This window comes from Pseudophryne corroboree, chromosome 4, assembly GCF_028390025.1.
Source record: "Pseudophryne corroboree isolate aPseCor3 chromosome 4, aPseCor3.hap2, whole genome shotgun sequence".
Classification (NCBI taxonomy): domain Eukaryota; kingdom Metazoa; phylum Chordata; class Amphibia; order Anura; family Myobatrachidae; genus Pseudophryne; species Pseudophryne corroboree.
In genome coordinates this window covers 540,989,069-541,004,009 of record NC_086447.1, presented here as the reverse complement: position 1 = coordinate 541,004,009, position 14,941 = coordinate 540,989,069, and the positions used below count along the sequence as shown (strand labels likewise).

The 14,941-nt window shown below is 45.4% G+C and overlaps 1 protein-coding gene across 7 annotated transcripts in view; it reads left to right on the top strand.

Moving 5' to 3' along the window:
- The window catches only part of LAMA2 (laminin subunit alpha 2), a 1,276,598-nt gene that overhangs the window by 54,887 nt on the left and 1,206,770 nt on the right, over positions 1-14,941 (top strand). The gene's annotated exons all lie outside the window — the stretch shown is intronic.

The window sequence follows — 14,941 nt, the reverse complement described above, 5'->3', positions numbered from 1 at the left end:
TAATTAGCTGAAGTATAAAGAAAGATAATTAAAATATGTTTATCTAAATCAGAGGTTCTCAAACTTGGTCCTCGGGGGCACACACAGTGCATGTTTTGCAGGTAACCCAGCAGGTGCACAGGTGTATTAATTACTCACTGACACATTTTAAAAGGTCCGCAGGTGGAGCTAATTATTTCACTTGCGATTCTGTGAGGAGACCTGCAAAACATGCACTGTGTCTGCCCCCGAGGACCGAGTTTGAGAACCTCTGATCTAAATAATGTAAAAGTAAAATGCAGAATACAAAGCAGCTGCCAGTAATCTAAGCTGTAAAATGTTGCAGTGAGTAGAAATGCCTCAGATGTATAACATTTATTTTTAATTAGATACTGTAAAAACATAATGTTCCATCTGTGTTCCTGATCTCTGAAAAATGCTGCAAATGTGTTGCAATTATATTTATCTCTGGATGAAGAGCAGGACCCTCCTGACACAGAGGGCTGCTACATAAATATGTTCATCCCACATGTAGTGTACTTTTAAAACATCTTAAACACGCTGTGACTTAGATTCTGTTAAGTAGTCAAGTATACTTAAGCTAAACTTTCATAAGATTTTGTATTACTTCATTCATTTCAATTTAAATTATGTGGCTGCAGAAAAGAATAACATTTAGTTTAATTTAATGTAGAGAACATAATGGATACATTTGTCAGTTTCATATCTGTAAATTGCTATTCAAATTTGTAGTTTTGATTTGCCAGAAGTAAAGGTAATCACATCAAGGGTGGGCAGATCCTTTATGCTTCAGAGGCTGATGCTTTTCTGTTACATTGCTCAACAGTACTGTAGGCAGAAGTATAGGGTGACTGTTACTGTGCTTCAAAAATATTTGGACATGTGTGATATATAAGTAAAACTCTAAGCCAGAGGTTCCCAAACGCGGTCCTCAAGGCAACCCAACGGTCCTGGTTTTAACTGTATCCATGCTTGGCAACAGGTGACTTAATTAGCAACTTAGTCAATTTGATTTAACCATCTGTGCTGAGCCATGGATATACCTAAAACCTGGAATGTTGGGGTGCCTTGAGGACCGCGTTTGGGAACCCCCCTGGGTGCGCCACTGGATCAGGGCTAGGTGCAAATAGCTATAGCTCATGATATTAGTCACTAGTCATAGTATAGTAAGCCTGCTTGCGATTGGCTGTTTGGGAAAGCTATACTGACACTGCATGATGCTTTCATCATTGTCTGGGTATAGATTACACTTCTGTGATCAAATGTAAGAATTGTTTAGCAGTTGTTTCTACTGTATTAAATAAGTTTTTGTTTTTAGTTTAACTAAATAATAGCAAAGACATTCTTTGCACAGAAAGTTAATGTTTACAGCATAATTTACAATGCTCTGCATATGGCAGAAATATGATATTTCAGTGTGTAACTTTTACAATTGTACACTCATTTTGCAGCCAACTCTTGTCAAATATTGTCATCTCTAGTGATTCATATAGATTTCACACCAAAAAACAGTTGTGACTTTATGATTCCACTAGAAGATCCATGATATTTTAAAATTCTGTATTGGTACTTTATATGTTATCAATTCCCAACAAAAATGTTTTAGGATCAGTGGCGGATTTTACCTATGGCCTGCAGCACTCCTAGTAAAATTTGCCACCTTCAGTAATCCACTTTCAGTTCGTGACTGCACTGGCTTCACTGTGACTGGCAGTGACTTTCTATTGGACATTCTACTGTACCTGTCAGTTAAAGACACTACAGGCAGCCCCAGGGGAGATGTTTTCTCTCTGTGGGAATGCCATACTGGGCTGCAATTAGCAGAGTGTGTGCTTCCTGTGGGAAGCTACTCCCTGCTTTATCGTCAGTTCTAGCCGGCTTCTATGGGCTACAGTCAATGCAGTCCATAAAAGAAGGTGTTTTCTGCGTGCACAGTCCCGCCATTGCACGTTTGCATGAGCCGGTCCTGGCAACTGTCAGATCCATTGTGCAGGTTCATCTTATATTTTTATATTTTTAGTTTTTGGTATTATTATTGTTGTTATCATGATCATTTATTTATATGATACCTCAAAAATTTGCAATACTGTAAAGTACAACATGGATAACATACAGTAATACAAGTTGCATAATATAACACAATGCACCTAATTCAGACCTGATCGCTCCTCTATGATTTTACAGAGGGATGCGATCAGAGAGCTGCCGCCCATAGAGAGTGAAAACCCGCCCTGTGCAAGTGTGCAAATGCATGCATGCACTGTGCGAAAACTTCCCCAGAGCGCGGACAGCTGCAAATCCATTCACATCTCACTCACCATTGAATGGTTTTTCCATTCTGTGCAGTCTGTGCGTAGCCCAGGACTTACTCCTACAGTGCGATAGAAACCGGCTGATCGGGGCCAGAGCTGACATCACAAACCCACCCTAAAAATGCTTGGGAACGCCTGCATTATTTTAGTCACTCCCAGAAAATGGCTAGTTGCCACCCCATATGTCCACTTCCTGTCAATCAGCCTGCGTTTGCCTAGCAATCAAAAAAAGATGCAGCACAGAAAAACTGGATGATGATAATAGCAAAATACAGTATAAGGGAAGTGAAAGATAAGGAGATTAATCATTTATGGATCATGCAAAACAAAAATACAGGAATTCAGAGTGGACAGGATGGGAGAAAGTTGATAATGCAAGAAAAATATGGGTCCTGGTCATCAGAGCTATCAATCTAAAGAGAGAATTAATGCATGAGTGAGAAACATGGAGAGAGGTGTTGGTAGGGAGAACCAGTGGGCGAACAGTTAGGCAGTGGACTGGTAGGCTTCAGTGAACAGGAGATTTTTTAGGGAGTGTTTGAAGCATTGGTGGCTGGTGGAGAAGATGATAGGATGATGGAGAGCATTCCAAAGGTGTTGAGTGGTATGGGAAAAGTCTAAGAGGTGGGTGTGAGAGATGGTTACTTGAGGGGAGGAGAGGCAGCTGTCACTGGCAGAGCACCAAGCACTGGAAGGAGTGTCAATGGAGTGAAGAGTGGATATACAAGAGGAGAAAAGAATGAGGGCTTTGTGAGTGGGCAGGGCCGTAACTAGGCGTGTGTCAATGGTGCCTTGCCCACAGCACAAATGCACTGTGGGTGCACCATCTGGTAGCACCACCTGCACGGCCGCTCTCTCAAGTGTCAATCATCCCCAGTGACTGTCACCCGTTGCTGCTGCACCACTGACCTCTATGTGGTGTGCGCTCAACACACTGCTACTGAGTGGCTAGCGCACCCACTATACAAGTTGCAGGATGCTCTCAAGTGTCAATCACCGCCGCCTCCCACCCGCCTCTGCCCTGTACGCAGTGTGCACTGGACTTGCCCATGGTAGCACCAGCTGCACAGTGGTTGAACTTGTTCTCTTGCTCGAATGGACTATATTGTTCACACTGAACAAATTTTTAAATATTGTCTAATTTTTATTGCACTTTGAAAAACTCGTTCGAGAAACCCTTTCCAGTAAGTCATTTTGCTATGAAAGTGCAAATTTAAAAAGTTAGTCAATATAGACAAAACAAGTCTGAAGCCATGCCATGATAATATGCAGTTAGAGTTATAATATACAGTTTTTCAAAAAAGACAAATTTTAAAACCATCTTGGAGGCCTTTTTGACTATGCAAGATTTGACATTTGTCAATTTGTATTTATAATTAGAAAGTACCTTAACCACTTAAAATATTGATAAAACTACTGTACCCGATGTATCTTTACTTGAATGATTTTAATTTAATGAGTATTGAAAATTCAGTACATTAGAAAAGCATAAAAAGTGTAGGAATGAGAGCATTCCCAATCAGCAAGTAGGCATTGCTAATTTATTGTATATTTTTTGTTTCACAACCTTTCACACACACCAAACTTTTACCCCATAGGGGTATATTCAGCAGATGTCAGATCCCTTCCGACAGAAAGGCTACGACATCTCAGTATTCAATGAGCGGCCAAATCTGACAGGATTTGGCTGTTCCCGACAATGCCAACCCAATTTTTTTTAAAGTCGGATTGACATTGTCGGAAATGGGGCAAAAACCTGACGGATTTGGCAGCATTTCCGACAAAACATGTGCTTTCCGACAAATCGGAAAAACGGAGGCAGCATTGAATAGGTCATAACCCCTTCCGACCTAAAAAAAAGTCAGAAACTGCTGTCTTTCCGACAAGACACCAGTTTCCGACTTCAACTGAATACCCCCTATAGTTATTCTTTTGGGAAATGTCCAAGAAGGCACTACTATGGTAATCAAGAGACCAGTATAGATTTACATGGAGCTGGCTGAGTGACCCTCTTCCAATAAGTAATACATGCATATGTACAAAGTACAAATACCCATGATAAATAATTAGGCATTTGCATGAATCAGTCTTTATTGTGTGATAAAAGCTAATCATACTTGTATGATTGATCAAAGCTAATCAGCCATTGTCTCTGCATCCCTTGGGTGTTATTTTTAATAGATTTGATTGCTTTAGAAGACACAGTAAAGTCCTCTGCAGATCTCCGTTTTGCTTGTAAAATGATGCTTCCTCCTGCAGCACTTAGGCCACGTAGTTTAATCCTACAAAGAGCTCACAGCTACCTACAATACATCACTGATAAATCCTCAGCATGAAAAAAGACATTAGATGAAGGAAGAAATCAGAAACTCAAAGTCTGACCTTCCCATTGGGTGCTTTTTTCCTGAACTGACAGATTAACACATTATTGGGATATTATATTTCTGTGTTGTGGATTATTGTAAATAAAGAAATCTCAAAAGAAATGAAGACTGTTAAAGTGATGGTTTGATTACTCCAGGGAAACAACATAAAGCAATATTTCCTACTCTCTGCAGAGGTCCCCTGTGCCTTTTACCAGAGACATTGAGAGTGAACCTTGTAAGAAAGGTTATATTGTGTACAAATACAGTTAATGTAATCTAAGGCAAGTTTAACTCCCATGGGATACTGTACTTTCTTTTCCAATAGGAATTTATTGAATTTTGTTCACTTTTGTTTTCTACAACACACATGTATCTTTTTATTTATTGCTTTTAATGTATCTTGTCTCTGCGGATCTGGGGGTTTTCAGACCAGAAGATGTGTGCTGCTTTTCTAATGATCCATTAAAAGTTATTCACTATAGTGAGAGAGAGATGGAAAAGATGAGACAGAGAGCCTACTTCATGTCTGTACGCACATGAATTCGCAGCTGTATTTTTCAGGCTACGGACCTGCTAAATATTGCAAGTGAAGCTGCTGGCCAGAAAATGGTGTAGATGTCATCGCAAAGTACTCAGCATCTGCATATATATGCAGCATCGACACAATAATGAGGGACATCGACTCATTGACTCCTCGAGTGAGGCTATGACTTGCCACGGCAGTAGCAATCCTTGCGCCATGTTTCTCTGCATACAAGATCGCAGCTGAAGCCAGGTATATGACCCAAAAATGGCCATGACACTTCTGCGTTTTTTGCTGCCACTCCCCATAACCTCCCACTCCCTTTAATTGTGGTGCATGTGCAGTCTGCTGATAATTGCTAAATTGCCTGAACATTGGCATTACGTACAAACATGAATTAGGCCCAGAGTGAGAGGAAGAGGGGAAAAGAGGGAGAAAGAAATAAAGAAAGAGAGAAGGAAAGAAATAGAGAGAGAGAGAGAGAGGGTGAGTGAGAGGTAGAGGAGAACAGAGGGAGAGAGAGAAATGGTGTGACAGAGTAAGAGGGAGAGAGAGAGAAAGCGGGAGAGAAAGTATTAACAGCCATGTTATATTGCTATATTATATGACATTTCCACCATAGAGCACCATTTGTTCTTGAATTGTATGCAGCCATCTGTGCTTGTCTCTGAATAACCACCTATATGCTACTATGGGCAAAAGCTACCCTGAGCATAGGGACACCCACTGCAATTGCATCATTTCCATCTGACAGAGTACAATTATTTATACATCTTTATCATCATTACATATTGACTCATGTCGCAGAGTCTTACAATTATTTATACATCTTTATCATCATTGCATATTGGTTCATGTCGCAGAGTCTGAGTGCCTCTGTAGATGTGCAGGCTTAGCTGCTCTCCTGGGAGATAGAGGTCTCTCCAGTAGCAAGTAAAATTGCAACTGCAAATTTCTGCATGGCCATGAGAAGGCGTTTACTCAACCACTCCCTGATCCCATCCCCAAATGCTGTCTTCCTGTCATTCACATTGCAACTAATCGCAATTCAATTCTAAGTTGTTTCCAGATCTGCTCTAATTGAATGACCACTTTAGCAATGATGTGTTCTGGGTTGTATGCCTTTTTTGTGATTTTTATGTTCCTTCAGAAAAACAACAAGTTAATTCAGTTTTTTACCTTTTAGTTTAGTGCAAATGGATTTTCTGAAACTAGTGCTGTAATTGATATCTGTGTGAGATCATTGTGAATCCGGTAACACCAGCTGTATGTGCTAATAATAAGCCAAAAAGAGCAAAGTTTTAACACTACTGCTACCACCTATACTAAAAACCATCTGATAAAAGGAGAAATATTCTTACATTTATATCTACTCCGGGATCCAATCTGTGGAACTTATCCTTAAGTGGCAAAACTATTTTATTTTATTTTATTCTCAGAGCTCTGTGCAAAATTCTTTTTAATGTGTTTTGTTTTTAATAAATTGTTGTTTAAGTATTATTATCCTTTATGGAGCCACAAGGGTTCTCCAGCACCTAATTACAGAGTACATAAACAAAATAATCAAAACAGGAAAATAGTGACTTACAGTTGAAGACAATATAGGACAAGTACAGGGTAAATAAACATAGCTACAGCGGCAGATAACACTGACATCAGTATCAGGGTGGCAGAAAACTGCAGGGTTAAGTGCCAGTTAAAAAGGTTTAAGTAAGTGAAGGAGAAACACATGAGCGGTTGAGGGCCCTGCTTGTGAGAGCTTACATTGTAAACGTCCTGCACAGACGCCGAACTTGGGCGGCATTAAATCCGGCCCCAGATGTCCTCTTTGACATCCCAGAAGTGTTGAAAGAGCTTCATTAAGCTAAAACACTACCACTACCAGCGAACTCCCAACTCACACAACAAATATACGAGTCAGTAAAAATGGATATACATGTGTTATGGGTGGTATATTTTTTCAGCTTCTTAGATACTTCCCATGAAGTTGTCCACTATTACATGGAAATGAATGGAAAAAGAAACACAAATGAACTAGTGTTACACTATTGTGTTTCATGTACCTGCGCACCCGGACAGGCAGCAAATCCAAGCAATACTATGATGAACCAGTTTGACTCTGGATACATGGAAATCATCCTTGATTTTAATTAAATCTTTGTTTAAAAGCAAACATCACCTTCACATTGACACAAACTAACAAAGTAAACTCTAAACAGAATTAGTACAATATGTCTATTTGCAGCTTGCAGAATGATATTCTAATAAGTTATTTCTGAAAACTTTTCAAAACTGATGAGGTTTTAGTTAGAATGTGCATGAGGACAATACATATTTAGATTGAATCTATACATTTATACTTTAGTTTGTACATATGTTTCACAAATTGTTATTTTCTAAGTAATACAAGTGAGTGTAAAACACATTGGGGTTTACTTACTAATATTCGTGTTTTTGCCGTTTTGAAGGGTGTTTGATCTCGAATGGTATCGGGTGCATTTTACTGCAACTTTTTGAATCGTGATATGGTCATTCACTAAGCTGCCGAGTTTTGCACATTCGTTTTTTCCGATGTCGATGTGATTCGTAATATCAGGCAGTGTTTTACGGGAGTGATGAGTAAAACACTGCCTGACAAAACACAAGGAATCCCGTCCGGATCTGTGAGATCCGTGCAGGGCTTCATTGTGTACCTTAAAAAGTTAATTAAAGTCTTAAAAAAGTTAGAATAAATTGCGTGGGGTCCCCCCCGATAAGCATAACCAGCCTCGGGCTCTTTGAGCCGGTCCTGGTTGTCAAAATATGGGGGGGGGGAATGACAGGGGTTCCCCCATATTTAATCAACCAGCACCGGGCTCTGCGCCTGGGCTCTGCACCTGGTCCTGGTTCTAAAAATACGGGGGACAAAAAGCGTAGGGGTCCCCCGTATTTTTGAAACCAGCACCGGGCTCCACTAGCTGGGGAGATAATGCCACAGCCGGGGGACACTTTGATATCGGTCCCTGCGGCCGTGCCATTAAAACCCCAACTAGTCACCCCTGGCCGGGGTACCCTGGAGGAGTGGGGACCCCTTCAATCAAGGGGTCCCCCCCTCCAGCCACCCAAGGGCCAGGGGTGAAGCCCGAGGCTGTCCTCCCCATCCAAGGGCGGCGGATGGGGGGCTGATAGCCTTGTTTACAAAATGTGAATATTGTTTTTAGTAGCAGTACTACAAGTCCCAGCAAGCCTCCCCGCAAGCTGGTACTTGGAGAACCACAAGTACCAGCATGCGGTGGAAAACCGGGCTCGCTGGTACCTGTAGTGCTACTACTAAAAAAATACCCCAATAAAAACAGGACACACACACACACACACACACACCGTGACAGTACAACTTTATTACGTACATGCACACCAACATACACACATACTTACCTATGTTCCCACGAGGCTCGGTCCTCTTCTCCATGTAGAATCCTAGGGGTACCTGTGATAAAATTATACTCACATAATCCAGTGTACCTTCTGTTCTTTGTATAATCCACGTACTTGGCAAAATAATAAAATGGAAACCCGACCATGCACTGAAAGGGGCCCCATGTTTACACATGGGACCCCTTTCCCCGACTGCCAGGATCCCCCCTGACTCGTGTCAAAGAGGGTCCCTTCAGCCAATCAGGAAGCGCCACGTCGTGGCACTCTCCTGATTGGCTGTGTGCTCCTGTAGTGTCTGTCAGGCAGCACACGGCACAGATACAATGTAGCGCCTATGCGCTCTATTGTAGCCAATGGTGGGAACTTTGCGGTCAGCGGTGAGGTTACTTTCGGTCATTGATTAAATATGGGGAACCCCTGTCATTTTTTCCCCATATTTTGACAACCAGGACCGGCTCAAAGAGCCTGAGGCTGGTTATGCTTAGGAGGGGGGACCCCACGCAATTTTTTTTTTCAGATTTTACACTAAACAGACCCTTTCCCATAGATAACCATGCACAGATCTCACTGATCCGTGCATGGTTATCCAAACTCGACTGGAAAAAGCAGGTCTATTTTATTGCTGCTTTTTTTAACGAATCGAAAAAAAACAGACCCGCACTTGAGCACTCAGAAACTAACACCCAAATATGAATGAATAGTGAATGCCCGTATTATATGAAATAACAGCCGCGTTTGACCGATGGTCTATTCATTCGTATTTCTGAACGTTGTCATTCAACGAATAGTCCAAACACTGCCAAGATTGGTGCTTAGTGAATTCCCGGATTGGGATTTAGAAAAAAAAAATGCAAATCGGCCAAACTCGGAATTTTAGTAAATACTGCCCATTGTTTCTTAATAAAAGCTTATAACATTCAGTCCAGTGAAAGCAAAATGCCCTATTTTAGTGATAATTTATTAGAGTCAAGGATACCGAACAAAACAGACAAACAAACAATTAGATTGGAGTGATGAAATGATGCCAAAGTGTAGTAATTTAAAAAGAAATTCCAAACATCCAATTATACTGTACTGTGTTGTATGAAGATCAAATTGCTGGAAGCACTGGAATATGCACTAGTAAGGCACCGTGGAGACTCTCTGTGTATCTCGTCAGTCATAACATGGGCCCTCATTCCGAGTTGTTCGCTCGCAAGCGGATTTTAGCAGATTTGCTCATGCTAAGCCGCCGCCTACTGGGAGTGAATCTTAGCATCTTAAAAATGCGAACGATGTATTCGCAATATTGCGATTACACACCTCGTAGCAGTTTCTGAGTAGCTCCAGACTTACTCGGCATCTGCGATCAGTTCAGTGCTTGTCGTCCCTGGTTTGACGTCACAAACACACCCAGCGTTCGCCCAGACACTCCTCCGTTTCTCCGGCCACTCCTGCGTTTTTTCCGGAAACGGTAGCGTTTTTTCCCACACGCCCATAAAATGGCCTGTTTCCGCCCAGTAACACCCATTTCCGGTCAATCACATTACGATCGCCAGAACGATGAAAAAGCCGTGAGTAAAATTCCTAACTGCATAGCAAATTTACTTGGCGCAGTCGCAGTGCGGACATTGCGCATGCGCATTAAGCGGAAAATCGCTGCGATGCGAAGATTTTTACCGAGCGAACAACTCGGAATGAGGGCCATGGTGTCCGCAATTCTCACAGTCTGCCGGTGATGCAAGCGGCTCTTATTCAGACACATCCAGATCCATTGATTTAATGGGAAACCTCCTTGTAGTAGAATGGAGAAGGCGGTCTCCCGTGGCAACAGTTCTTTAGTGTGGGTGCACACTGGATCAGCGTGGCAACAGGTTTGAATGCGCTTTGAATAAACGCAGAAATCTGTGAACTTTCAATGCGTTTCTCTGCACCAGGCAGCTTTTTATAGAACAGTACAGCATGGAGCAGGCAGTAGTGGAACGAGTGGAAGAAGCAGTGCACACAGGAATCGGGTGGGAGGTGGTGAACAGGGGATGAGGCATTAAGGAAATAACTCAGAGAGGACAGAGAGGTGCAGAGATCCAAGTAGCAGGGCCGGCTCCAGGCCTACTAGTACCCTGAGAGAGAACATGTAAAATCCCCCCCCCCCAACACCTATGCGCGCGTCGAAGGTGCGCGCGCTCCAGGGAAAGTGGGCGTTGCCTCTGGGAAAGTGGGCGTGGCCTCATAACTTCATATTATTAGACTATAAATAAATATATTTTCACACCCCCTCTGCGCACACAATTAGCCGCCTTACACATAACAGCTACAGTAGTGTTCCTTACACACAATCAGGGCCGGACTGGGACTAAAAATAGGCCCTGGCATTTTTGAAGCACACAGGCCCACCTCTGTGACTCCTTCCCTTACTATACCTGACTCCTCCCACTTATTAGTCTATGCTCTTACAAATATAATTAATATTCTAACAACATACAAGCGTACATCATTCTCTATTAAAATACACACAACCAGTGGTTGAAGTGGAAATTTTTAAGTGGGGGTATGGAAATATGAAGTTTGTAACTAAGCGCGCGCCTTCGGCGCGCGCTCCAGAAAAGGGGGCATGGTCACTCAAAAGGGGGCGTGGCCTTCAGTGTAGTTTACCACACCATACACCCCTTATACGCATTATGCACCACAATAGTAGGACCCCTTATACCAGAGGTTCTCAAACTCGGTCCTCGGGAGCCCACACAGTGCATGTTTTGCAGGTAACCCAGCAGGTGCACAGGTGTATTAATTACTCACTGACACATTTTAAAAGGTCCACAGGTGGAGCTAATTATTTCACTTGCGATTCTGTGAGGAGACCTGCAAAACATGCACTGTGTGGGCCCCCGAGGACCGAGTTTGAGAGCCTCTGCCTTATACTATCTAGTACTGGTGCCTCTTTCATATTATACCACACAGTATGAGCCAAAATTCACATTATAGCACCCGGTATGAGCCGAAATTTACATTATAGCACTCGGTATGAGCCGAAATTTACATTATATGCCCCCAATAGTGCAGTGCCAGATCCACAATTGCCCCCACAGTGCCAGGTATACAAATGCCCCCACAGTGCCAGGTATACAAATGCCCCCACAGTGCCAGGTATACAAATGCCCCACAGTGCCAGATATACAAATGCCCCACAGTGCCAGGTATACAAATGCCCCCACAGTGCCAGATCCACAAATACCCCCACAGTGCCAGATCCACAAATGCCCCCACAGTGCCAGATCCACAAATGCCCCCACAGTGCCAGGTATACAAATGCCCCCACAGTGCCAGCCAATTGCCCCCACAATGCCAGGTATACAAATGCCCCCACAGTGCCAGGTATACAAATGCCCCACAGTGCCAGGTATACAAATGCCCCCACAGTGCCAGATCCACAAATGCCCCCACAGTGCCAGATCCACAAATGCCCCCACAGTGCCAGATCCACAAATGCCCCCACAGTGCCAGGTATACAAATGCCCCCACAGTGCCAGGTATACAAATGCCCCCCCACAGTGCCAGCCAATTGCCCCCACAATGCCAGGTATACAAATGCCCCCACAGTGCCAACCAATTGCCCCCACAATGCCAGGTATACAAATGCCCCCAGTACCCCCCACAGTGCCAGCCAATTGCCCCCACAATGCCAGGTATACAAATGCCCCCACAGTGCCAGCCAATTGCCCCCACAATGCCAGGTATACAAATGCCCCCAGTGCCCCCCACAGTGCCAGCCAATTGCCCCCACAATGCCAGGTATACAAATGCCCCCAGTGCCCCCCAGAGTGCCAGCCAATTGCCCCCACAGCAGCTTACTTACCGCTGCTGCTGCTCCTCCGGCTGTAATGTGAGGTGTCAGGAGCTCAGAGCGCGCCAGCGCGGCTATGTCTGGCGGCGTGTAGCGGACTTCAAACCAGCCGCCGGTTCGTGAGCCAATCAGAGCTCGCGAGCCGGCAGCGGCGGCTCCTGATTGGCTGCCGGTCCGCGAGCTCTGATTGGCTCACGAACCGGCGGCTGGTTTGAAGTCCGCTACACGCCACCAGACATAGCCGCGCTGGCACGCTCTGAGCTTCTGACAGCTGAGACACGCTGCCGCCGGACTGAGCGGCAGCGTGTCTCAGTGCCACAAGAGGGGATCTGCTGTACCAGCCCACGTGGCCATCGGCCCTTCTGGCATTTGCCAGAAGTGCCAGATGGCCAGTCCGGCCCTGCACACAATGTCTCCAGTATAGTGGCAGATGCACATAATGTGCAGTGCCAGATAGAAATGATATACCCCCCGGCAGTGCCAGCTACACGACATGCCCCCCAGCAGTGCCAGCTACATATGACATGCCCCCCAGCAGTGTCAGCTACACATGACATGCCCCCCAGCAGTGCCAGCTACACATGATAAGTGTTCACTTTTTAGGGCAGGGTGCTGATCACAGGGAGGGCACATTTTTAAGTTAGGAGGGCAAAATTATGTACATACTGTAATGCTTGGTGCTCATCTACCTACATGGCGAAGCATGGACAGTGCGCGCCGAAGGCACGCAGCAAAAATTTAGGGGCGTTGCTTCGTGGGGAAGGTGCGTGACCACATAATAGTGGCAATTCGCATTACACCACACAGTAGTGCAGTTAATACACTTTGCACCAGGCAGAGCACGTTAGACACTTTGCGCCAGGCAGAGCACGTTAGACAATTTGCGCCAGGCAGAGCACGTTAGACACTTTGCGCCAGGCAGAGCACGTTAGACACTTTTGCGCCAGGCAGAGCACGTTAGACACTTTGCACAAGGCAGAGCACGTTAGACACTTTGCGCCAGGCAGAGCACGTTAGACACATTGCCTAGCCACAGACGCCTAGCGGAAACACTACATGATATGCTCCCCAGCCATGCCAGCTACAAGACATGCCCCCCAGCAGTGCCAGATACATAAATGGCCACACAGTGCCAGATATGCCCCCACAGTGCCAGATACAGAAATGCCCCCACAGTGCCAGATACAGAAATGCCCCCACAGTGCCAGATACAGATATGCCCCCACAGTGCCAGATACAGAAATGCCCCCACAGTGCCAGATACAGAAATGCCCCCACAGTGCCAGATACAGAAATGCCCCCACAGTGCCAGATAAATGCCCCCACAGTGACAGATAAATGCCCCCACAGTGCCATATAAATGCCCCCACAGTGCCAGATATGCCCCCACAGTGCCAGATAAATGCCCCCACAGTGCCAGATATAGAAATGCCCCCACAGTGCCAGATACATGCCCCCACAGTGGCAGATACATAAATGCCCCACAGTGCCAGATATGTCCCCACAGTTCCAGATGCATAAATGCCCCAACAGTGCCAGATATGCCCCCACAGTGCCAGATATGCCCCCACAGTGCAGATGAATGCCCCCACAGTGCCAGATACAGAAATGCCCCCACAGTGCCAGATAAATGCCCCCACAGTGCCAGATAAATGCCCCCACAGTGCCAGATACAGAAATGCCCCCACAGTGCCAGATATGTCCCCACAGTTCCAGATACTTAAATGCCCCCACAGTGCCAGATATGCCCCCACAGTGCCAGATATGCCCCCACAGTGACAGATAAATGCCCCCACAGTGCCAGATACAGAAATGCCCCCACAGTGCCAGATAAATGCCCACAGTGCCATATAAATGCCCCCACAGTGCCAGATACATAAATGCCCCCACAGTGCCAGATATGTCCCCACAGTTCCAGATACATAAATGCCCCCAGAGTGCCAGATATGCCCCCACAGTGCCATATATGCCCCCACAGTGCCAGATAAATGCCCCCACACAGTGCCATGCCCCCACAGTGTCAGATATGACCCCACACAGTGCCATGCCCCCACAGTGCAGATATAACCCCACACAGTGCCATGCCCCCACAGTGCAATCCATAAATGCCCCCCCAAAAAAAATACCTGCGGCGCTGGGAGGGGGAGGAGTGCTGCTGTCTATGGGGCTGAGTGCGGGTGTGGGGCCGGGTCCAGGTCCTGGTCCTGGTCCGGGTGCTTGGCCGGGCGGGGATCCGGGTGCTGGGCCAGGCGGCCTCGCGGCCTCCAAAGCACTTGTGTGCGCTATGCACTCTGCACGGCGCCGGCATATGACGTTAGACACCGGCGCTGCTCAGCGCGCATAGCGCACACAAGAGTTCAAGGCAGTGTAGCATTACTCGGCCGGCTCCAGGTTCGAATATGGCGGCGCCAGCGCGTGGCGCCCATTTAGGGTGGCGCCCTGCGCGGCCGCTCTATTCGACCATGCCTGGAGCCGGCCCTGCCAAGAAGGGTTGGATAAGAGAAGA